Source organism: Triticum dicoccoides, chromosome 5B (assembly GCF_002162155.2).
Source record: "Triticum dicoccoides isolate Atlit2015 ecotype Zavitan chromosome 5B, WEW_v2.0, whole genome shotgun sequence".
Taxonomy (NCBI): domain Eukaryota; kingdom Viridiplantae; phylum Streptophyta; class Magnoliopsida; order Poales; family Poaceae; genus Triticum; species Triticum dicoccoides.
This window is the reverse complement of record NC_041389.1, coordinates 619,616,777-619,619,617: the sequence shown is the minus strand read 5'-3', so window position 1 is coordinate 619,619,617 and position 2,841 is coordinate 619,616,777. Positions and strand designations below refer to the sequence as shown.

At 44.6% G+C, this 2,841-nt stretch overlaps 1 protein-coding gene across 2 annotated transcripts in view; it reads right to left on the bottom strand.

Annotated features, from left to right (window-relative positions):
• Positions 1-1,043: 1,043 nt before the first annotated feature.
• Positions 1,044-2,841, bottom strand: part of LOC119312105 — a 9,011-nt gene continuing 7,213 nt past the window's right edge. The window contains exon 4 of one of the 2 annotated variants that reach the window (XR_005151240.1): positions 1,044-1,164. The gene's annotated coding sequence lies outside the window, so the exon portion shown is untranslated. The remainder of the gene's footprint in view (positions 1,165-2,841) is intronic. The other variant, XR_005151245.1, reaches the window with a different exon arrangement.

The following is a 2,841-nucleotide window of genomic DNA, read 5'->3' as shown; positions in this document are numbered from 1 at the left end:
TTTGGTACTAGGCTAGAGTTCATTACAGCCTTTCATCCGTAGACAGATGGATAGACCAAGAGAGTCAACCAGATTCTGGAAGATATGTTGAGAGCCTGTGCGCTAGATTATGGATCTAGTTGGGATGACAAATTGCCTTACGCAGAGTTCTCGTACAACAATAGCTACCAAGCCAGTTTGAAGATGGCACCGTTTGAAGCTCTGTATGGACGCAGATGCAGAACGCCGTTGATGTGGGATGAAGTTGGAGAACCTCAGTTGTTTGGACCAAATGGGATCAAGGAGTCAGAAGAGAATGTTAAGTTGATTCGAGATAGACTGAAGGTAGTTCAGTCCAGGCAGAAGAGTTATGCAGACTCAAAATGCAAGGAGGTAGTCTATGAAATCGAAGACAGAGCATATCTTCGTGTGCCACCTTTGCGAGGAGTTAAACGATTTGGAGTTAAGGGAAAGTTAGCCCCGAGATTTGTAGGACCATACCGAGTTTTGGAGCGTATGAGAGAAGTGGCCTACAAGTTGGAGTTACCTGAAGGACTGTTAGGAGTTCATGATGTGTTTCACGTTTCCCTGATGAAGAAATGCCATGCACAGATGGCTGACATTCCCCTGTAAGGACACTGGATCCCTGGAAAAGAGGATGTTATTCCCCGAAGTGGATTTCGGACAAAATAAGTACGATTTTTGTCTTGATATGTGGGATACCCCAAGAGTATGAAGGGATGAAGTACTATTGGATACAATGAGGTATGATGTTGGAAATATGGAGCAATTGTAACTTCATGATGAGTTTGAGTAATCACGTTTTAGTTGGTGCAAATAAAAGGAAGGGAGACTGTGGCGACCGATTCTCCGGGTACTAATTCCCAGAAAATGGCCCTTGTGCTCATCAGCCCCAGGATAACTGTTAGCTGACGAGGCACCAACTTGATACAAAAATTCCAAGCAAAATACAAAATTTGTTGTACAAGACCATTTTGGCCGGTGAGTACAACAAATGGTTTCTAGTGGTTGATGGCGAAAGCGGATTGTGAATCATCAGTGCCTATGGGACTCCATTCCCCACGGGAACAGCTGACCAGGTTAACTCCTATCTTCGTGAGGCTGCTATCACCGTTGCTTAGGTTCTGGGGTTGTCATCACGTAGCTCCTCTTCGTGCATGAAATCTGGCCAAGACAATAGCCAGGGACAAGCCAGTGAGTACTTTGAATGTACTCGCAAACACTATGAACACGGCATAGTATGACAGCTATGTGCTAAAAATATGATATGAACATGACGTCAGTCACCAATGATAAATAAAACTCTGATGCATACGAGCATATTAAATATGGATATACAATAACATAGCAATATTAAAATTATGAAAATAAATAATAAACATGCCGCAGTCGGGCGTCTGAGCGACACCACATACAGGGCTTTAAAAGAAATGCCACAATCGGGCATCTGAGCGACACCACATAAAGGGCTTTAATAGAAATGCCACAGTCGGGCGTCTGAGCGACACCACATAAAGGGCTTTAAAAGAAATGCCACAGTCGGGCGTCTGAGCGACACCACATAAAGGGCTTTAATAGAAATGCCACAGTCGGGCGTCTGAGCGACACCACATAAAGGGCTTTAAAAGAAATGCCATAGTCGGGCGTCTGAGCAACACCACATAAAGGGCTTTAAAATCAACAATCATAGTGAATATCCCGGAGGTAGAACCATCCCAGAGATACTCGATAATAACAATAATATCACGGGTTAGTCAACAATAATAATAATCATAGTTATCACAAGTCACAAGTAGTAATTCCAGATCTGGTTAACAGTTTCACCTCCGAAGACCGACGCTAAGACCGCCACTTGACCCATCCCAGACTGTAATCCTTAACCATGGACACGGCTATTCGAATAGGTTTAATCTCTGCAGAGGGTGTACTCTTTACCCACGAGTAACGGATTTCTTTAGTCCATCGGGACTAATTCCGTCTACGGTCTTTTTGTTGAAAACACACCTAACTTGCACACACCAGCTTATCTCACACGTGTCTGGAATCACCCACGACACCTGTTAAGCAAACTCTAAGTGGGGAGGCTACAACCTCGCGTAGCATGGGATCAAATTTATATCGCGCGCTCTAAGGGGTGGCCTCCCCTCTCGGTCCCAACCGGAAACACCCATGCCCCCGGACCAGGTGGCCTGCCTACCAGCTACAACCGGTATCTTCCACCATGGCCTCTCTGTACGGTGTGTGCTAGAAAGAGGTTGACAACTTACTGAACCGTACTCTACTTGTTGTAGAGATGAGTGGTAGTACGAAACAAGTATGGGGGTTACTGGCACAAGACTCGATCTACGGTCGACTCAGGAGGTTTAAGTATTCCCTGCATGGTTAGTATAACGAATATATTTCAACCAACAGAGTCACCGCTCATATCACCTTGCCACGCCATACCAGACATAACCGTCCCGACGGAGACCGGCGACAAACTCATGCCTACCCAAGGCAGAGGTTTTTCCCGGGTTCCTGCCGGTATGCATGCAAGGCACATGAGGGTGATTATCATCACAAGTGTGTCCATTTCCAACAGCATGGAAATCAATAACATGCACCCATGCATATGATCATATCACATGAAATAACAAGTTTCTCCAAAGTGAGGTGATGTTATGAACGTGTCATCGAACACACAAAAATATTATGCCGGGGTTCAGAATGCTTGCCTTCAATGTGTGGAAAGGCAGGGTGCACTCCAAAACTTGAAACATTTCTCCTCTCTTCAAAAATCCTATTTTAGCAATATAAAAGAATTAACACACAAAATAAAAACAGCACCAAAAGTTGTTCTGA